Genomic DNA, 22,922 nt, shown 5'->3' on the forward strand with positions numbered 1-22,922 from the left:
GAATCAAGTGAATATATAATCTGGTGATCATAATAGAATCAGGGACATAGAAAGGGAATGGACTGACTATTCTTGGGGGGGAAATGGGAGATGCGGGAAGAGACTGGACAAAAATCGTGCACCTATGGATGAGGACAGTGGGTGGGGAGTGGGGGTGGATGGTGGGGCGGGAACTGGGAGGAGGGGAGATATGGGGGGAAAAAAGAGGAACAAATGTAATAATCTGAACAATAAAGATTTAATTAAAAAAATAAATAAATAAATAAAATTCAGACTTTTAATGGTGACAAATAAAAAATCTTATTTGTTAAAAAAAAAAAAGAAAATTGAAATCATATCGAGCATCTTCTCAGATCACAATGTAATGAAATTGGAAGTCAACTACAGTAAAAACACTCAAAAACATTTGAACACATGGAGGCTAAATAGCATATTATTAAACAATGAATGGGTTACCAATGAGATCAAAAGAAATAAAAAACTTCCTGGAAACAAATGAAAATGAACACAAAACTACCCCAAACCTATGGGACATAACAAAAGCAGCCCTGAGAGGGAAGTTCATAGCACTAGAGGCCTACCTAAAACAAAACAAAACAAAACAAAACAAAACAAAACAAAACAAAACAAAACAAAACCACACAAAAACCATAAAAAATCAATAATAAACTATTTAACCCTACAACTTAAAGAACTAGAAAGAGAACAACAGGGAAAGCCCACAGTAAGCAGAAGGAAGGAAATAATGACGATTAGAGCAGAAATAAATGACATAGAGACTAAAAAATAAATACAAAAAATCAATGAAAACAAGAGCTGGTTCTTTAAAAAGATTAACAAGATTGATGAACTGTTAGTCAGACTCATCAAGAAACAAACAGAGAGGACCCAAACAAATAATATCTGAAATGAAAGCAGAGAAGTAACCACTGACACCACAGAAATACAAAGGATTGTAAGAAAATACTATGAACAACTATATGACAACAAGCTGGACAATGTGGAGGAAATGGACATATTCCAACAAAAATACCATCTCCAAAAAGTGAATCAGGAAGAAGCAGAAAACCTGAATAGGCCAATAACAACTGATAAAATAGAAGCAGTAATCAAAAAAACTCCCAGCAAACAAAAGCCTGGGTCCAGACAGCTTCACAGGGGAGTTTTACAAAACATTCAAAAAAGAACAACACCTATACTCCTCAAACTATTCCAAAAAATCCAAGAGGAAGGAACACTTCCAAGCTCTTCTTATGAGGCCAGCATTATGCTAATTCCAAAACCAGATAAAGAAACTACAAAGAAAGAGAATTATAGGCCAATATCCCTGATGAACATAGATGCTAAAATCATCAACAAAATATTAGCAAATATGATCCAGCAATATATTAAAAAGATCATCCACCATGACCAAGTGGGATTTATTCCAGGGATGCAGGACTGGTACAATATTTGAAAATCAATAAACATGGTACATCACATAAATAAATTGAAAGACAAAAAGCATGTGATTATATCAATAGAAGCAGAAAAAGCATTTGACAAAACCCCACACCCATTTTTGATAAAAACTCTCAGCAAAGTGGGAATAGATGTGGCATATCTCAACATGATAAAGGCCATATATGACAAACCTACAGCCAACATCACACTCAATGGGCAAAACTAAAACAATTTCCCTTAAGAACAGGAACAAGACAAGGATGTCCGCTTTCACCACTTTTATTCAACATAGTACTGGAAGTCATTGCTACAGTGATCAGGTAAGAAGAAAACATAAAAGGCACCCAAATTGGAAAGGAGAAAGTAAAACTCTTATTATTTGCATATAACATGATATTGTACATAGAAAACCCCAAAAACTCCACCAAAAAACTACTAGATTTAATAAATGAATTTGGCAATGTAGCAGAATACAAAACAAACACCCAAAAGTCGATGGCTTTTTTATACACCAATAATGAATTCTCAGAAAGAGAAACTAAACAAGCAATTCATTTACCATTGCAATAAAAAAATAAAATACTTAAGAATAAACTTAACCAAGGAGGTAAATGACCTGTATTCGGAAAACTGCAGAATGGTACATCTACACAATGGAATACTAAGCTGCAGTAAAAAAGAAGGAATTCTTACCATTTGTAACAGCATGGATGGAACTGGAGAGCATTATGCTAAACACAATAAGCCAGTCAGAGAAAGATAAATATCACATAATCTCATTCATTTGTGGGATATAATGAACAACATAAACTGATGAACAAAAACAGATCCAGAGATAGAGAAGCATTGATCAGACTGTCAAACCTCAGAGGGAAGGTAAGGGAGGGTGGGGATAAGGGGGAGAGATAACCAACGGATTTATATGCATGCATATAAGACTAACCAATGGACACAGATACCCGGGGGTGAGGGCATGAGTGGGGGGGGGGGCAATAGGGAGATAAGGACACATATGTAATACCTTAATCAGTAAAGAAAAAAACTGCAGGATGTTGAAAAAAGAGATAGAGGAAGATATAAACAAAGTGGAAGAATATACCGTGTTCATGGATTGGTAGAATCAACATCATTAAAATGTCCATACTACCCAAGACAATCTACAGATTCAATGCAATCCCTATTAAAATACCAATAGCATATTACACAGATCTAGAACAAATACTCCAAACATGGTAAATGAATTGCTGAATAGCTGCAGCAATCTTGAGAAAGAAGAACAAAGTTGGAGGAATCACAATACCAGATTTCAAGTTATACTACAAAGCCACCATAATCAAAACAGCCCAGTACTGGCACAAGAACAGGTATATAGATCAATGGAACAGAACAGAGACCCCAGAAATCAACCCAAGCCATTGCACTCAATTAATATTTGACATGGAGGCAAGAGCATGCAATGGAGTCAAGACAGTCTCTTCAATAAATGATATTAGGAAAATTGGACAGATACATGCAAAAATATAAAACTAGACCACCATACATAAGAATAAACTAAAAATGGATAAAAGACTGAAATGTAAACCAGGAAACCATAAAAGTCCTAGAAGAAATCATAAGCAGCAAAATCTCTCATTAGCAATATGTTTACAGATACATCTCCTAGAGCACAGGAAACTAAGGAGAAAATAAACAAATGGAACTATATCAAAATAAAAAGCTTCTGCACAGCAAAAGAAATCAGCAACAAAATAAAATGGGAGCCCATTGTATGGGAGAACATATTTAGCAATGATCTTATATAATAAAAGAGGAATATGCAAATTAGGCTGGGACTCCGTGACATCACAACCGCTGGGCAGGGGGCAGAGTGGGAGTGGGGAGCAAAATCCAGAGAATGGGATGTGGGAGTTCAAGACTCACTTCCTTTGGGCTTTGTCCTTCTTGGCCTTGGTCCTTTCCTTCGGGCCTGGAGCGCAAGCACTGCAGGAGAGAGGGATGGATGAAGGCCAAAAGTGGAAGAAAGGAGGTGACCCAGGTGAGGGTGGAGACCTAGAAATGGCATGAGGCCCGACTGCAGGGCCGCCTGAGGGGCGGCTCCTGGGCGAGTGCCTTGGCTTTGGGGAAGCGGCCTGCCAGGAGGCAGGCAGCCCAAAGGGCACAGAGTGGCGCCAACCAATCTTCTATGAGGTCACCCCACACAGGCGCTGCCTTCACCAGCAGGCTCTGGGCAATATCTGCAAATGTGACTGCAACCTCTAACATTCTGGGCAAAGAACTGACCTTGTGCCCCTCTGGGTACCAGGCTTGCTAGGAGTGTGCTGTCACCAATGCCACAGATCAAAGGCAAAAACCTGGCAAGGTGGGGTGCACCGGAGAGGGCTCGGGCTGGGGCGGGGGCCAGCAGGCGGGGATCTGCCTTGCCTGCGGAGAGCAAGGTTCTGCAGTGGACCCAAGACACAGGTCGGCCTGGCGGGGAACAAGGGGCATGGAAGGACGCGCCCGGGCAGAGGGGCGCACACCCACCGCCCTGAGGCAGGGGTTGAGGAGCGGGGCCACCTCAGTGGAGGGGTGCCGCACTGCAGAGTACCCCACTGATTGAGGAGATTCAGAGAAGCTCCTGGCGCTAGCTGGGTCTGGCTGGGGTGGCCTTCGCACTTCAGAGGCAGTGACTCCTGCTACCGCCTTGGCCCAAAAGCAAGTCCACTCCTGCCCCGCCCACGATGGCGCTCGCCTGTGTGGTAAGTGCGAAGCCTACCAACTGCTCCAGAGAAGGGGGGGGGGGGGTCAGTAAAGAATGGGAGCGGGCGGTGGGGGGGGGGCAAGGGAGAGAAAAGAATGTGGAGCATCTATGATTAAGAGGTGCTTGAGAACGAGGGTCTGAAGCCTCATGGGAAGGTTTTTTCTGTTTGCCCCGGCTGTCCCTTAGGAAGGGTGGAGAGCACAGTTGTGAGGGCTCCCTGCACGCTGAGTCCAGTTCCGCAGCCAACCGGAATTGGCCTCAGTTTCCTGGTCTGTAAAATGGATTAAGCCTGTCCCAGTGCCTTCACTGAGCTTTGAGGGCCAATTGAGATACTATATAAAGAAAATGAGGAAAGAAGTGAGAAAGTAAAGGGTGAGCAACACAAAAGAAAGATTGGAAGGAACCTGTAAACCTATTGTCACTTAAATAGGAAATATAGTCAATAGTGTTGTAATGATGGTATGATGCCAGGTGGGTACTGGAAATATCGGGGAACACTTTGTAAAGTATATGACTGTCTAACCACTATTCTGTAACTAATATAAAACCTGAAACTAATACAAAATAATATCAAATGTAAAGAAATGAAAATAGGAGTGAAATTTTTATAAATTTCAGATAGCAGAAATTGGAAACATTGGGAGCAAATGGAGTAAGCAGCTGAAACTAATAACACCCACCCCAAATTGGCGAAACTACTCAGCTGGTGAGACGGTCTGCAGCCGGGAAGGGCAGAGCTCCCCTGGAAAGGTAAAAAACCAGGGATCTGGGCAGGAAAGTTTGCCAGACCTCTGAGCCCAGAGGAATAGAGGCAGACCTCGCGGCAGACAGCTGCATCCCTTGGGACAGGCACAGCCCCTGACTGGGGAAAGGAGATCCGTGGGATTCCTGGCGCCACCGGGGGATTTGAGAGCTGGGTTCTGTGATCACGGACGACTGAGCCTAAAGGGGGCAGCCTGAAGAGCTGACCAGAGCATGCAATGCTGGTAATAGAAGAGCTTGTAAGAAAGTCAGCCTTGCCCGTTTCCGCGGCCCACGTGTGCTTATTTATTTTCACTGAATCCTGTTCATAAGACATCTTGGATACAGACACTCACCTGTGCTGAAGAGAGGGAGAAGGTGGGGACGAGTGGAATCTGGGGAGAGACTGAGGAGAGGGGGGGGGGGGCCGGGAGAGGTGGCAGCGAATTGAGTGCTGAGACACCCCTGGGCCCAGGATCGGGGCAGCCATTCTCTCCGGAGGGTGGAACTCCCCTACCTAGCACCCAGGCAAGGAGCACAGCCACACCCAGATTCCACTGTGAACAAGATCAAGGATTAAAATAATCTGATCAGTCCCTGGGAGTTAACAGGATCTGGCCTATAGAGGGATTTTCAATCCCAGCGATAGAGAAGCCATATAGCCTCAGAGGCCAACCCCAGAACACTGCCACCCAGAGGCTGAGCCACAAACTGATTCTTTGCTAAACACAAAATAAGGCAGTCTGGGAAACAAATACAGCCTGCTTTAAAATAAGGACTGTGGTTTACAACACAGAGGAACAGGGTATCGCAGGGAAATTCAACACTCTCCTGAATACCTGGCAGGACTAAGGCGAGCCAGACTGACGAGTAGAAGAACCGAAGGACCTTCACTACTGCAATCTTTTTTTCTTTTTTCACCTTTTAACTAAGAAACCAATTTTTTTCTTCTTTTTCCATCACCTGATTTTACCCTTTTAATTACTACATTCTTATTTTTAACCAGTATTATTACTGCTACCATTTTACCATTTTTTAAAGTGCCATTTTATTTTCTCTTTATTTTATTTTGGGATTAGTGTTCTCCATTCTATTTTCATCGTTCCTTTAGCAACAATTTTCCCTACCTCAATTTTACCTCTATGCTATACCCTCTCCCTCACTTTTCCCCTTTTGTTGTCCTGTTTCTCTTATCCTACTCCTGCTTTAGATTTTCCCTATTCCTTCTGTTTACCTCCTGTCAAATTTCACCCTACTTATATATCCTATTTCCAATCCACTGCTCTAAAACTTTATACACATACCCCTTATCTTTCTTCACTATCCAAAAATTTTTTTATTTTTTCTTCTTTTATCTTTCTATTGTTTTGTTGCTGTTTGCTTGATTGTTGAGTATATTGTTTTGTTGTTGTTGTTGTTGCTTGTTTTTTTGTGTGTGTGTGTGTGTTTTTTAGGACTTGTTGTGAGGCTGTTTTGCTTTTTCTTTTTATTTTTTTCTGCTGGTTTTTCCCCTCCCTCCACCCATTCCCCCGGTTATTTTTGTGCTTCTGTTTTCACTTGCCTCTCTGATATTATTGGTTGTTTCTAGTTTGCATTCATCTCCAGGGAGCTGTTGCTGGAATTTGTTGGGGTTAGTGGCTGTTCTATAGGAGTTTTCTCCTCATATTAATAGTCTCTTCCCCTCTTCTACTTCATTCTCTCTTTTCGCTCTTTTTTTTCTTTTCTTTTCTCTCTTTTATTTTCCCCCCTCCTTTTTCCCAATTTCATTTTTGCACTCCTTTTTTTTGGTCCCTACTTTTCTTTTCTTTTTTCTCTTTTATCTTTTTCTCTTCTTTCTTCCTTATCCCCTAATTCTCTTAATTTGGGTGGTCACCTTTATTTGGGGTTATTAATATCGTGAATATATTTGTGTTTAGTGCCTGGTACGTGGTGCCTTGTTGTGTTGTATTTTGTGCCTTTAAATCAATGCAGCAGATCCAAGCAACAGCAGCCTCCTGAGCGCCACACCCTCTGTCTGAGGAACAGCAGCTGTACGTGAAACTTCCCCCCACCAGCCAGAAGAGCCACCACAGCTGTGAACAGCACCCACCAGAGGAGCTGCTGCCAACTGTGGAGCAGCTGCTACCGCAACCGCCCGAAGAGCAACCACAGCCCCAGGAGTCACTGCCACCCATGGAGCAGCCACTGAATGACTCAACGTCTAGATATGTCAGTGAGATCAAACATGGGTAGACAAAGAAACCCCCAAAGGAAAGAAAAAGAGGACTCGCCAGAAAAGCAGCTAAATGATACAGAGGCATGCAACATGACAGAAAAAGAAATCAGAATAAGGGTCCTAGAGTGCATAAACTGGACGGAGGAAAAAGTCAACAACTTCTGCAAGAAGCTAGAAGAAAAAGATGAAAAAGTCAACTACCTATGCAAGAAGCAAGAAGAAACAGATGAAAAAATAAATAACATATGGAAGAAGCTAGAAGAAACAGATGAAAAAATCAACAACTTAAGTAAGACCCAAGAAGAAATGAAGAGTGATATAGCTGCAATGAAAAACTCCATTGTAAGTATCAATAGTAGACTAGGAGAAGCGGAGGACCAAATTAGTGCATTAGAAGACAAGGAAGCAAAACACACCCAAACTGTACTGCAATTGGAGAAAAAAATTAAAAGACAGGAAGAGAGCCTAAGGGAGCTTTGGGACAACATGAAACGAAACAACATACGAATAATAGGGGTGCCAGAACAACAGAAAGATGAACAAGGATTAGAAAACCTACTCGAAGAAATAATATCAGAAAACTTCCCTGAGATGGGGAAGAAAAAAGTCACACAAGCCCAGAGAGTCCCAAACAAGGTGAACCCGAAAAGACCCACACCAAGACACATCATAATTACCATGGCAAATGTTCAGGACAAAGAGAGAATCTTACAGGCTGCAAGAGAGAGACGGAAAGTTACATACAAGGGATCTCCCATTAGATTATCAAATGATTTCTCATCAGAAACACATCAGGCCAGAAAAGAATGGACGGAAATTTGCAAAGTGATGCAAAGCAAAGGACTGAATCCAAGAATACTCTATCCAGCAAGGCTATCATTCAAAATTGAAGGGGGAATAAGAAGCTTCACAGACAAAAAAAGGCTAAGGGAGTTTATCACCACCAAGCCAGCAATGCAAGAAATGCTAAAGGGACTGGTGTAAAAAGAAGAAATAAAAAGCTCAGAAAGAAAACAGCCACACAAAAAAAGAAATGGCTACAAACAAGTACCTTTCAATAATAACTTTAACGTAAACGGACTAAATGCTCCAACCAAAAGACATCGAATGGCTGAATGGATAAAAAAACATGACCCATACATCTGCTGTCTACAAGAGACCCACCTCATTAGAAGGGACTCACACAGACTGAAAGTGAAAGGATGGAAAAATATCTTTCAGGCAAATGGAAAGGAAAAGAAAGCTGGGGTAGCAATACTTGTATCAGACAAAATAGACCTCAAAGTGAAGGCCATAACAAGAGATAAGGAAGGCCACTTCATAATACTAAAGGGATCAATACAACAAGAAGATATAACTCTGGTAAACATATATGCACCAAATGCAGGAGCACCCAAATACATAAAAAAAACTCCTGGAAGATATCAAAGGAGAGATTGACAACAGTACAATCATAGTAGGGGACTTTAATACACCACTGACATCACTGGATAAGCCCTCTAGACAAACAATCAGCAAAGAAACAGCATTCCTAAATGACTCACTAGATCAGATGGAATTAATAGACATCTTCAGAACACTTCACCCCAAAGCCACGGAATATACATTCCACTCTGATGCTCATGGGACATATTCAAAAATAGACCACATATTGGGTCACAAGCACAGTCTCCTCAAAATCAAGAAGATTGAAATCATAAAAAGCATCTTCTCAGACCACGATGGCATAATATTAGAAATAAACTACAATAAAAACAACCCCAAATACTCAAACACTTGGAAGCTGAATATATGTTATTAAATATTGATTGGGTTAACAATGAGATCAAAGAAGAAATCAAAAACATCCTGGAAACTAATGACAATGAAAACACAACAATCCAAAACCTATGGGGCACAATGAAAGCAGTCCTGAGAGGGAAGTTTATAGCTCTACAGGCCTATCTCAAAAAACAAGAAAGAATGGTAGTAAATCATCTAACTCTACAACGCAAAGAATTAGAAAGACAGCAACAAGAAAACCCCAGAGTGAGCAGAAGGAAGGAGATAATAAAGATTAGAGCAGAAATAAATGACATAGAGACCAAAAAAACAATACAGAAAATCAATGAAACCAAGAGCTGGTTCTTTGAAAGGATAAACAAAATTGACAAACCTCTAGCCAGACTCACCAAGAAGCAGAGAGAGAGGACCCAAATAAACAAAATCAGAAACGATAGAGGCGAAATAACAACAGACCCCACAGAAATACAAATGATTGTTAAAAAATACTATGGACAGCTCTACTCCAACAAACTAGACAACCTGGAGGAAATAGACAAATTCCTAGAAAAATACAACATTCCCAACTCAATCAGGAAGAATCCAAACATCTCAATAGGCCAATAATTATGGAAGATATTGAAGCAGTCATCAAAAAGCTTCCAGCAAACAAAAGCCCAGGACCAGATGGCTTTACAGGGGAGTTTTACCAAACATTCAAGAAAGAACTAAAACCTATCCTCCTCAGACTATTCCAAAAAATTCAAGAGGAAGGAACACTTCCAAACTCATTCTATGAAGCCAGCATCACCCTAATACCAAAACCAGGTAAAGACAACACAATGAAAGAGAATTACAGGCCAATATCCCTCATGAACATAGATGCCAAAATCCTCAACAAAATCTTAGCAAATCGGATCCAGCAGTACATCAGAAAGATCATACACCATGACCAAGTAGGATTTATCCCAGGAATGCAAGGATGGTCCAATATCCGCAAATCAATAAACGTGATTCATCACATAAACAAATTGAAAGAAAAAAACCACGTGGTCATATCAATTGATGCAGAAAAAGCATTTGACAAAATTCAACACCCATTTTTGATAAAAACTCTCAGCATGGCAGGAATAGAAGGATCATACCTCAACATAATAAAAGCCATATATGACAGGCCCACAGCCAACATCATACTCAATGGACAAAAACTAACACAATTTCCCCTAAGAACAGGAACAAGACAGGGATGCCCACTCTCACCACTCCTGTTCAACATAGTACTGGAAGTATTAGCCATTGCAATTCGGCAAGAAGAAGAAATAAAAGGCATCCAAATTGGAAAAGAGGAAGTAAAATTGTCCTTATTTGCAGATGACATGATATTATACATACAAAACCCTAGAGACTCCATCAAAAAGCTACTAGACTTAATACATGAATTTGGCAATGTAGCAGGATACAAAATTAACCCCAAGAAATCTGAGGCATTTCTATACACCAATAGTGAACTTTCAGAAATAGAGATTATAAAAACAATCCCATTCACCATCGCACCAAAAAAATTAAGCTACCTAGGAATAAACTTAACTAAAGAGGTAAAAGACCTCTACTCAGAAAACTACAGGACGTTGAAAAAAGATATAGAGGAAGACATAAACAGATGGAAGAACATACCGTGTTCATGGATTGGTAGAATCAACATCATTAAAATGTCCGTACTACCCAAAGCAATCTATAAATTCAATGCACTTCCCATTAAAATACCAACGGCATACTTCACAGAACTAGAACGAACTCTCCAAAAATTCATCTGGAATAAAAAAAGACCCCGAATAGCTGCAGCGATCCTGAAAAAGAACAAAGTAGGTGGGATCTCAATACCTGATATCAAGCTGTATTACAAAGCCACTGTTCTCAAAACTGCCTGGTACTGGCACAAGAACAGGCATATAGATCAATGGAATAGAATAGAGAGCCCAGAAATCGGCCCGAACCAATATGCTCAATTAATATTTGACAAAGGAGGCAAGAACATACAATGGAGCCAAGATAGTCTCTTCAATAAATGGTGTTGGGAAAATTGGACAGATATATGCAAGAAAATGAAACTAGATCACCAACTTACACCATACACAAAAATAAACTCAAAATGGATAAAGGACTTAAATGTACAACAGGAAACCATAAAAATTCTAGAAGAAGCCAAAGGTAACAAAATCTCAGACATATGCCGAAGCAATTTCTTCACTGATACAGCTCCTAGGGCACTTGAAACTAAAGAGAAAATGAACAAATGGGACTACATCAAAATAAAAAGATTCTGCACAGCAAAAGAAACCATCAACAAAACAACAAGAAAGCCCACTGCGTGGGAAAACATATTTGCCAATGTCATATCTGATAAGGGCCTAATCTCCAAAATTTATAGGGAACTCATACAACTTAACAAAAGGAAGATAAACAATCCAATCAAAAAATGGGCAAAGGACCTAAATAGACACCTTTCAAAAGAGGACATTCAGAAAGCCAACAGACATATGAAAACATGCTCAAAGTCACTAATCATCCGAGAGATGCAAATCAAAACAACAATGAGGTACCATCTCACACCTGTCAGATTGGCTATCATCAACAAATCAACAAATGACAAGTGCTAGAGAGGATGTGGAGAAGAAGGAACACTCGTGCACTGCTGGTGGGAATGCAGACTGGTGCAGCCACTATGGAAGACAGTATGGAGTTTCCTCAAAAAACTGAAAATGGAACTCCCATTTGACCCTGTGATCCCACTTCTAGGAATATATCCCAAGAAACCAGAAACAACAATCAGAAAGGATATATGCATCCCTATGTTCATAGCAGCACAATTCACCATAGCTAGAATCTGGAAACAGCCTAAGTGCCCATCAGTAGATGAATGGATTAGAAAACTGTGGTACATCTACACGATGGAATACTATGCTGCTGTAAAAAAGAAGGAACTCTTACCATTTGCAATGGCATAGATGGAACTGGAGAGCATTATGCTAAGTGAAATAAGCCAGTCAATGAAGGAAAAATACCACATGATCTCACTCATTCATGGATAATAGAGACCATTATAAACTTTTGAACAATAATAGATACAGAGGAGAGCAGCCTCAAACAGATTGTCAAACTGCAGCGGGAAGGCTGGGGAGGGGTGGGGGGCAGGAGGGAGGGGTGTAAGAGATCAACCAAAGGACTTGTATGCATGCATATACGCATAACCAATGGACATAAGACACTGGGGGGTAGGGGAGGCCAGGGGATTGTCAAGGGCGGGGGAAAAAAAGGACACATATGTAATACCCTTTGTAAGACTGTAAGCAATAAAATAAAATAAAATAATAATAATAAAAAAGAAATCATTGCCCAAAAAAAAAAGAAATTTTTATAAATTTCAAAATTTAAATAAAGGTTGTAAAGGAACGAAGGGGGAGAATAAAAATAGTGTTTTCCATTTTACCACTTTATTGTCTTTTCAGCACATGAAAAAGACAGTTGTCTTTATATGGTGCTTTTATACTTTCCTAAGTCATTATCTCATCTGATTTTCAGGGCAACTTAAAGACAAGGTAATTATTCCCTCCACCATTCAAAGAAAGGAAATCTTGGTGTCTGGCCCCAATGATTCAATCATCAAGCCCTTATTGTAAAGCAGGGTTAGTGAAATTTTCTGTAAGGGGTCATATCTATACTAATAAAAGCCTTGGGGGTGATCAGGCCAACAGGGGGGGTCAGTTGGGGGCAATCAGGCAGGGAGGTGAGCAGTTAGATGTCAATCAGGCTGGCAGGGGAGTGGCTAGGGGTTGATCAGGCTGGCAGGCAGAAGCAGTTAGGGGCAATCAGACAGGCAAGCAAGCGAGCAGTTAGCAGCCAGCAGTCCTGGATTGTGAGAGGGATGTCCGACTGCTGGTTTAGGCCGGATCCCACAAGGGATCCAGTTCCCCACAAGGGGATCGGGCCTAAACCAGCAGTCAGTCAAGGAATCAGGCCTAATCCGGCAGTCAGACATCCACCAAGGGGCCCCAGACAGGAGAGGGTGCAGACTGATCTGAGGGACACCAACCCCCCCCCCCCCGCACAAATTTCGTGCACCAGGACACTAGTACATCTAATAAAGGGTTAATATCCAAAACATATAAGATACTCATACAACATAACAAAAGAAAGACAAACAATCCAATTAAAAAATGGGCAAAGGACCTAAGTAGACACTTCTTCAAAGAGGACATACAGATGGCCAAGAGACATATGAAAAAATCCTCAAAGTAACTGATCATCAGAGATGCAAATTAAAATGACAATGAGGTATCACCTCACACCTGTCAGAATGGCTACCATCAACAAATCAACAAATGACAAGTGCTGGTGAGGATGTGGAGAAAAAGGAACCCTCGTGCACTGCTGGTGGGAATGCAGACTGGTGCAGCCATTATGGAAAAGAGTATGGAGTTTCCTCCAAAAATTAAATAGGGAACTGCCATTTAACCCAGTGTTCACACTTCTAGGAATATATCCTAAGAAACCTGAAACACCAATCAGAAAGAATGTATGCACCCCTATGTTCATAGCAGCACAATTTACAATAACTAAGATCTGAAAACAACCCAAGTGCCCATCAGTAGATGAGTAGATAAAAAAGCTGTGGTACATTTATACCATGGAATACTATACTATGCAGCAGTAAAAAAGAAAGATCTCTTACCCTTGAGACAGCATGAAGGGATCTGGAGAGTATCATGCTAAGTGAAATAAGTCAGTCAGAGAAAGACAAATATCACATGATCTCACTCATATGTGGAATCTAAGTAACAAAATAAACTGATGAATGGAGTGGATCCAGAGACATGGAAGCATGGAACAGAGTGCAGAATCTTGTAGGGAAGGCAGGGGAGGGTAGGTGGGTGGGAAGTAATCAACCAAGGACCTTGTATGCATATATGCAGAGCCCATGGACACAGACAATGGGGCGGTGAGGGTCTGAGGGGAGGCTGGGGGGCTTAGAGGGGGTTAATGGGGGGGGAAAGGGAGACATATGTAATACTTTCAACAATAAAGAATTATTTAAAATGGAATAAAAGAAAGTAAAATAGAAGCAGGAAAAATTGACACAAAATCGTAAGATAAAAAAGGTAATAGAGAGAGGTGGAGAGGAGATCCAGATATTGGGTTTATAACACAGGGAGTTTAAAATAAGTAAGATGATTTTTTTGCACATATCTGTCCAATTTTTCCAACACCACTTGTTGAATAGACTATTCTTAGCCTATTATATGGTTTTGCCTCCTCCATCTATAAAGCTATGGGTTTATTTCAAGACTCTCTATTTTGTTCCATTGATCTATATGTCTGTTTTTATGCCAGTACCATGCTGTTTTGATTACTATAGCCTTGTAATATAGTTTGATATCAAGTAGCATGATTCCTCCAACATCATTCTTCTGTCTCAAGATCGCTGTTGCTATTCAGAGTATTTTGTGGTTCCATATAAATTTTTGGAATATTTGTCCTAGTTCTGTGAAACATGCCATTGGTATCTTGATAGGAATTGTGTTTAATCTATAGATTGCTTGAGTAGTATGGACATTTCTACCTTCTTACACTGCACACAAGAATAAACTCAAAATGGATTAAAGACTTAAATGTTAGATAGCAAAATCTCAAAAATTTCTCATAGCAATAGTGTTCCTGATATATCTCCTCGGGCAAGGGAAAGAAAAGAAAAAATAAACACATGGGAGTACATCAAACTAAAAATGTTTTGCCCAGCAATGAAACTGAAAGGGCGAGTCATCGCGGGGCCTACGTGGGCCGGGCCCCATGAGGCACAGCCTGACCACACTGCTGGCGGCCTCGGGCACCAACTCCCCAGCCCACAGCGGGAGCCCAGCGCAGGCCACCCACCCGCTGCCCCCCCCCCCCTCGGACTGGACCCACGCAGGCGGCGGCGGCTGGGCGGGGTGTGTGACCTTGCCCGAGGAGATGGAGGAGGAGGCGATTGCCGGCGCCCCCGGGGACGAGACGGAGGATGTGGACTTCCTGTCTGGGCTGGAACTGGTCGATCTGCTGGACCCCCGGCAACCGGACTGGCCCCTGGAGCCTGGGCTCAGCTCGCCCTTGGGGGGGCGAGGACTGCGCCCTACATCTTGCCCTGGGTCCTCCATTTTTGGGCAGAGCCATGTGCTTGGTGGGGGCTTCTTCCCGGAGGCCCAGGCCTCTGCTGGCCACACCCAGGATTTCTCTGGACTAACCAATGATAATCAAGGGAAGTGCACGCCATCAATATGACCACATCCTGTGTAACAAGACCCGACTCGCGCCTGGCCAATTGGCGGGGCCCACAGTCCCCTCCCCTGCCCTTACTATAAAACCCACAATCCCATCAGGCCTCGCTCTCTCTCGGCCACTGGGCTTACCGTTGTTGCATCGGTGAGTGCGGTCAGGGAGCTGAACTAGTTCGAAATGAAGGACTCTTTGCTTTTGCATCGGACTCGCTGGCTCCCTGATGGGCTTTATGGGAACCTTGAAATCTGGGCACAACAGAAACCATCAACAAAATGAAAAGACAGTCCATTGAATGGGAGAACATACTTGCCAATGATATATCTGATAAGGGGTTAATATCCAAAATTGATAAAGAACTTATAAAACTCAACACCACAAAAATAAACAATTCAATTAAAAAATGGGCAAAGGACCTGAATAGACACTTCTCCAGAGAGGACATACAGATGCCCAATTGACATATGAAAAGATGTTCAACATCACTAATCATTGGAGAAATGCAAATTAAAACCACAATGAGATATCACCTCACACCTGTCAGAATGATTATCATAAATAAATCAATGAGCAAGTATTCTGGGGAAGTGGAGAAAAGGGAACCATAGTACCCTGTTGGTGAGAATGCAAATTGGTGCAGCCACTGTGGAAAGCAGTATGGAGTTACCTCAAAAAATAAAAATGGATCGATAGAAGATGGCAACTGGCAAGAAGGTAGGGAGGGAGAGAGTGTGAGAGAGCAAGGGAGTGATAGAGGAGTGTGTGGACGTGTGTGGTGGGTGTGTGTGTGTATGAGCTAGGGACAGTTAGATTCTGCAGGTCTTCCAAGGGGCTGCCAAACGGGGCAGTCTTAGATGGCAGAGCCCTGCTCCCAGTGCGGACACTCCTGGGCGGCCAGCGCAGGCACAGAGACCACGCCATCTTGAGAAACAGAGCTGCTTGACACTAGTATCCTGGCCTCAGCACCAACCAGTCTGGTCTCAGACGCAAACCAGGACCCTACAGCCACTGGGGACAGAGATCTGCGACCACAGCTACAGACCCACAGACACCAAGAATCCAGACATCCTGGCGGCAGATTTCTGTGAGTAACAAAGCCCATCCTGCTCCCAGCAGGCTCTCGGGCAGTGCCATAGTAACTGATAGACCCACCCCTTGCTCGGGCCTCAGCGCTGCTACAGGAAATTTAGCCTAGGAATGCGCGAACTCTGGGAATTTGTTTCCCGCAGCACGGGCTACAGAAATTTTAGCCTGGGAACGCACGAACACTGGGAACTTGTTCCCCACAGCACGGGCTCCAGGACCCTGATACTCCGGGCGGGAGGCAGCACTAAACACGAGTGACTTGACTCTGTTTCTTATCACCTGCGCCTGAGATCCCTGATTCCCTGTGCATTCACACTAAGAGCCAGTGACTCCAATTCTTGGTGCATGCACACACGGACCCTGATTCTCAATGCTAGGCCACGTGAAGCAACAGAGACTCTGATACTGGATTCTTGGGGAATTCTGACTCCTGGCACACGCTAGGGGGCTCTGATTTTCAACACACTCCAGGGGGGATCTCTGTTTCAGCACAATGCAGACGGGTCCCTGATTCTAAGTGTGCATACTAGGCCACACTGAGCACTGGTAACGCTGAATCTGAGAGAGCCTGGTTCCCAACAACCCATGACAACCACACATCTTAGTGTCGGAGCTCTTCAGTGACACTAGGGTGGTGCAAAGCTCCCACTACACACAGCCCAGGCCCATGCAACTCGATGTTTAAAACTTCTGGAGATAGTCAGAATGGGGAGACGACACAATCCCCAGAGGAAAGAAAATATGGAGTTGCCAAGAAAGGAAATTAGTGAAATTGAAGCATGAAACATGACGGAAAAAGAATTCAGAGTAATGGTCATACAATTCATACACCGGATGGATGAGAAAATCAACAATCTATGCAAGAATCAGGAAGAAATCAAAAGCGATATAGCTACCATCAAAAACACCATGGAAGGTTTCAACAGTAGACTAGAAGAAGCAGAGGACCGAATTAGTGAGTTAGAAGATAAGGTAGAGAAACAAGCTCAATATGAAAAGAAACTGGAGAAAAAAAATTAAAAAGCAGGAGGCGAGCCTAAGGGAGCTTTGGGACAACACAAAACAAAGTAACATATGTATAATAGGGCTGCCAGAAGGACAAGAACAACAGCAAGGATTAGAAAATCTATTTGAAGAAATATTGACAGAAAACTTCCCAGATATGGGGAAGACAACAGTTACACAAGTACAGAGAGTACCAACAAGATGAATCCCAAAAGACCCACACCAAGACACAACATAATAATGATGGCAATGTTCACGACAAAGAGAGAATCTTAAAGACTGAAAGAGAGAGACAGAGAGTTACCTACAAAGGATCCCCCATCAGATTATCAAATGATTTCTCAACAGAAGCACATTGAGCTAGAAAGGAATGGAAGGAGATATACAAAGGGTTGCAAAGCAAAGGACTGAATCCAAGAATACTCTATCCAGCAAGACTATCAATCAAAATTGAAGGGGAAATCAGGAGCTTCGCAGACAAAAAAAGGCTACGGGAGATTATCACTACCAAGCCAGCAATGCAAGAAATGTTAAAGGGAATGCTGTAAAAAGAAGAAATAAAAAGGTAAGAAGGAACACAGGCACAAAAATAGAAATGACTACAAACAAGTACCTTTCAATAATAACTTTAAATGTAAATGGACTAGATTCTCCAATCAAATGACATTGAGTGGCTGAATGGATAAAAAGACATGACCCATACATCTGCTGTCTACAAGAGACCCACCTCATTAGAAGGGACTCACACAGACTGAAAGTGACAGGATGGAAAAATATCTTTCAGGCAAATGGAAATTAAAAAAAAAAAACTGGGGTAGCAATACTTATATCGGACAAAATAGACCTCAAAGTGAAGGCCATAACAAGAGATAAGGAAGGCCACTTCATAATACTAAAGGGATCGATACAACAAGAGGATATAACCCTGATAAACATATGTGCACCGATTGCAGGAGCACCCAAATACATAAAAAAAAACTCCTGGAAGATATCAAAGGAGAGATTGACAATAATACAATCATAGTAGGGGACTTAAACACACCACTGACATCACTGGATAAATCCTCTAGACAAAAAAATCAGCAAAGAAACAGCAATCCTAAATGACTCACTAGATCAGATGGACTTAATTGACATCTTCAGAACATTTCACCCCAAAGCCACAGAATATACGTGCTTCTCAAGTGCACATGGGACATTTTCAAAAATAGACCACATATTGGGTCACAAGCAAAGTCTTCCCAAATTCAAGAAGATGGAAATCATACCAAGCATCTTCTCAGACCACAATGGCAAAATATTAGAAACAAACTACAAATAAAAACAATCCAAAAAACTCAAACACTTGGAAGCTGAATAGCATGCTACTAAATAATGATTAGGTTACCAATGAGATACAAGAAGAAATCATAAACACCCTTGAAACCAATGACAATAAAAGCACAACAATCCAAAATCTATGGGACACAATGAAAGCAGTCCTGAGAGGGAAGTTTATAGCTCTACCAGCCTACCTCAAAAAAACAAGAAAAAATCATAGTAAATCATCTAACTCTACAACTCAAAGAATTAGAAAGAGAGTAACAAGAAAAGCCCAGAGTGAGCAGAAGGAAGGAGATAATAAAGATCAGGGCAGAAATAAATGACATAGAGCCAAAACCGGTTTGGCTCAGTGGATAGAGCGTTGGCCTGCGGACTGAAAGGTCCCAAGTTCGATTCCGGTCAAGGGCATGTACCTGGGTTGTGGGCACATCTACAGTGGGGGATGTGCAGGAGGCAGCTGATCGATGTTTCACTCTCATCGATGTTTCTGACTCTCTCTCTCTCTCCCTTCCTCTCTGTAAAAAATCAATAAAATATATTTTTTTTAAAAAAAGAAATAAATGACATAGAGACCAAAAAACAGTACAAAAGATCAATGAAACCAAGAACTGGTTCTTTGAAAGAAAAAACAAGAGTGATGAGCCTCTAGCCAGGCTCACCAAGAAGCAAAGAGAGAGGACCCAAATAAACAAAATCAGAAATGAAACAGGCAAAATAACAACAGACCTCACAGAAATTCAAAGAATTGTTAAAAAAAAAAACCTATGAACAACTCTACTCCAACAAACTAGACAACATGGAGGAAATGAACATATTCCTAGAAAAATACAACCTTCCAAAACTCAATCAGGAAGATTCTAAAAATTTCAATAGGCCAATAACTATGGAAGAAATTGAAGCAGTCATCAAAAGCTCCCAGCAAACAAAAGCCCCGGGCCAGATGGCTTCACAGGGGAGTTTTACCAAACATTCAATGAAGAACTAAAACCTATCCTCCTCAGACTATTCCAAAAAATTCAAGAGGAAGGAACACTCTCCAGCTCATTCTATGAAGCTAACATGACCCTAATACGAAAACCAGATAAAGACAACACAATGAAGGAGAATTATAGGCCAATATCCCTCATGAATAGATGCCAAAGTACTCAACAAAATTTGAGCAAATCAGATCCAGCAATACATCAGAAAGATCATACACCATGACCAAGTAGGATTTATCCCAGGGATGCAAGGATGGTATAATATCAGCAAATCAATAAATGTGAGACATCACATAAACAAATTGAGAGATAAAAATCACATAGTCATATCAATTGATGCAGAAAAAGCATTTGACAAAATCCAACACCTTTTCTTGATAAAACTCTCAACAAGGTGGGAATAGAAGGATCATACCTCAACATAATAAAAGTCATATATGACAAACCCACAGCCAACATCATACTCAATGGACAAAAACTAAAACCATTTCCCCTAAGGACAGGAACAAGACAGGGATGCCCACTCTCACCACTCCTGTTTGACATAGTCCTGGAAGTACTAGCCATTGAGATCAGACAAGAAGAAGAAATAAAAGGCATCCAAATTCGGAAAGAAGAAGTAAAACTGTCCTTATTTGCAGATGACATGATACTGTACATAGAAAACCCTAAAGACTCCATCAAAAAATTATTAGACTTAATAAATGAATTTGGCAATGTATCAGGATATAAAATTAAAGCCAAGAAAACTATGACATTTCTTTTCTTTTCTTTTTTTTAAAGGGGAGAATGATGATTTTTATTTTTTATTTATTTTTATTTTTATTTTTTCCATTTATATCTGTGAACTTTTATTTTATTTTATTTTATTTGTTCTTTTTTTCAATTAAATCTTTGTTGTTCAGATTATTACATTAGTTACTCTTTTTTCCCACCATAACTCCCCTCCACCCAGTTCCCACCCCACCCTCTGCCCTCACTCCCTACCCACTATCCTCATCCATAGGTGCACGATTATTGTCCAATCTCTTCCCTCACCCTCACACCCCTTTCCCACCCCCCAAGAATAGTCAGTCAATTCCCTTTCTATGTCCCTGATTCTATTACAATCACCAGTTTATACTGTTCATCAGATTATTTATTTACTTGATTTTTAGATTCACTAGTTGATAGATGTGTATTTGTTGTTCATAATTTGTATCTTTACCTTTTTCTTCTTCTTCCTCTTCTTAAAGGATACCTTTCAGCATTTCATGTAATACTGGTTTGGTGGTGATGAACTCCTTTAGCTTTTTCTTATCTGTGAAGCTCTTTATCTGGCCTTCACTTCTGAATGATAGCTTTGCTGGATAAAGTAATCTTGGTTGTAGGTTCTTGGTATTCATCACTTTGAATATTTCTTGCCACTCCCTTATGGTCTGCATACTTTCTGTTGAGAAATCAGCTGACAGTCGTATGGGTACTCCCTTGTAGGTAACTGACTGTTTTTCTCTTGCTGTTTTTAAGATTCTCTCTTTGTCTTTTTCTCTTGGCATTTTAATTATGATGTGTCTTGGTGTGGTCCTCTTTGGATTCCTTTTGTTTGGGGTTCTCTGCGCTTCCAGGACTTGTAAGTCTATTTCTTTCACCAGGTAGGGGAAGTTTTCTGTCATTATTTCTTCAAATAGGTTATCAATATCTTGCTCTCTCTCTTCTTCTGGCACCCCTATAATTCGGATGTTGGTGTGCTTGAAGCTGTCCCAGAGGCTCCTTACACTATCTTCGTATTTTTGGATTCTTTTTTCATTTTGCTTTTCCGGTTGGGTGTTTTTTGCTTCTTCGTATTTCAAATCTTTGACTTGATTCTTGCAATCCTCTAGTCTGCTGTTGGAACTCTGTATATTATTCTTAAATTCAGTCAGTGTATGCTTAATTTCTAGTTGGTCCTTTCTTTTAAAAAATATATTTTATTGACTTTTTACAGAGAGGAAGGGAGAGAGGTAGAGAGTCAGAAACATCGATGAGAGAGAAACATCGATCAGCCGCCTCCTGCACATCTCCCACTGTAGATGTGCCCACAACCCAGGTACATGCCCTTGACCGGAATCGAACCTGGGACCTTTCAGTCCGCAGGCCGACGCTCTATCCACTGAGCCAAACCGATTTCAGCTAGTTGGTCCTTTTTCATAACCTCGAGGGTCTCACTAGATTTCTTGAGGGCCTCACTAAATTTATCGGTGGTTTCTAGAAAATTCTTGAAAAACCTTAGAAGTATGGTTTTGAACTCTATATCCAGTAGTTTGCTTTCCTCCATTTCTGTCATTTGTGAACTGTTTCTTTGTCTCCCCATTTCTTATGCTTCCTTGTGTTGATAGAGTGGTTTTTTGTGCTAGGTTTCCTATAGGGCCCTGTGGCTCAGCCTCCCCAAATACCTGAGGTGGACTCTCTTGGTGCACCCCTTTGTGGGCTTTGTGCACAGTCTTGTTGTAGTTAAGCCTTGATTGTTGTAGGTATCACTGGGAGGAATTGACCTCCAGGCCAATTGGCTGTGAGAATCAGCTGTGTCTGCAGTGGGAGAACTTCTGTGCTGGAGACACCCTTCTGGGGCAAGACTTGCTTCAGTGGGGCTTTTGTGCTCACTAAGTCTGCCCTCTGAGTGTGTCCCTTATGGATCTGAGGAGTTGCAATCTGGATGGTCCCACTCTGACCACTGGGTACACTGGCTCTTGGATTTCTAAGGAGGTGCTAATTTAGCCTCTGCCTGAGGCTACCCAGCAGGAGCTATGGAGAGATCTGCAGATTCCTATTCTTTGTTTGGGGTTTGGAGGTGCCCAGATGAGGCCCAGCTGTGAAGCAATGCAATCTGCTGTGGGGCCTTGGGCCTTCTTTTGGAAGTTCTGGGTCTCTCTGTCCCAGCTGCAGTTTGTTAGGTAATTTTCAGATTGCCAAGGGCCAGGCCTTTCATATGCAAAAGCCTCTGTGCACAGCTTGGGTGGGGCGGGTTCTCAGGGGATCAACAGGGCCGAGAAAGCAGCTATGGCTTCTCCTCAGTCCTACCCTAAGAGGCCCTGCTTCTTAGTGTCCCGGTAATCGCTGCAAGCACCTCTGAGAGAAAGCCACCCTCGAGTTCCAACCAATGCCAGACAATCCAGTTTCTCCCCATATGAGTCTGGGTCCCCAGAGCAGTCGGGAGCTTGAGACTCCCTCCCAATTGAAAAAGACAACTGTGTCCTCAGTTGCCAGCCCTTTCTACGTGTGCCTCCGTACCTCTGCACTTTACTTCCGCACCTCCTCTGAGTCTCAGTGTGCTTTTCTTTTTCCTTCTAATTGTAGAATTTCCACT

At 41.7% G+C, this 22,922-nt stretch overlaps 1 long non-coding RNA gene across 1 annotated transcript in view; it reads right to left on the bottom strand.

The window, feature by feature from the left end:
- LOC118676058 overlaps nt 1–15,381 on the bottom strand; it is a 38,183-nt gene extending 22,802 nt beyond the window's left edge. Inside the window, exons 1-2 of the long non-coding RNA XR_004974024.1 lie at nt 15,341–15,381; nt 3,364–3,423 (exon numbers count right to left, since the gene is read on the bottom strand). This is a non-coding gene — a long non-coding RNA (uncharacterized LOC118676058). The remainder of the gene's footprint in view (nt 1–3,363; nt 3,424–15,340) is intronic.
- Between the last annotated feature and the right edge of the window lie 7,541 nt (nt 15,382–22,922).

This window comes from Myotis myotis, unplaced genomic scaffold, assembly GCF_014108235.1.
Source record: "Myotis myotis isolate mMyoMyo1 unplaced genomic scaffold, mMyoMyo1.p scaffold_m19_p_1, whole genome shotgun sequence".
In the NCBI taxonomy this organism is placed as follows: Eukaryota; Metazoa; Chordata; class Mammalia; order Chiroptera; family Vespertilionidae; genus Myotis; species Myotis myotis.